Here is a 367-nt window from a genome sequence, read left to right on the forward strand (position 1 = left end):
GAAGCTTTCATGTGTAGAGACTTTTCTTGGAGTTAAACGCCAGCTTTTGTGCTAGTTTGGGCGTTTAACTCCCATTCTTGTGTCAGTTCCGGCGTTAAACGCCGGGCAGTCTTGAGCTGATTTTGAATGCCGGTTTGGGCCATCAAATCTCAGGCAAAGTATGGACTATTAAATATTGCTGGAAAGCCAGGATGTTTAATTTTCAACGCAATTGAGAGCGCGCCAATTGGGCTTCTGTAGCTCCAAAAAATCCACTTCGAGTGCATGGAGGAAAGAATCCAACAGCATCTGCAGTCCTTTTCAGCCTTTGAATCAGATTTTTGCTCAAGTCCCTCAATTTCAGCCAGAAAATACCTGAAATCACAGA

This window comes from Arachis duranensis, chromosome 3, assembly GCF_000817695.3.
Source record: "Arachis duranensis cultivar V14167 chromosome 3, aradu.V14167.gnm2.J7QH, whole genome shotgun sequence".
In the NCBI taxonomy this organism is placed as follows: domain Eukaryota; kingdom Viridiplantae; phylum Streptophyta; class Magnoliopsida; order Fabales; family Fabaceae; genus Arachis; species Arachis duranensis.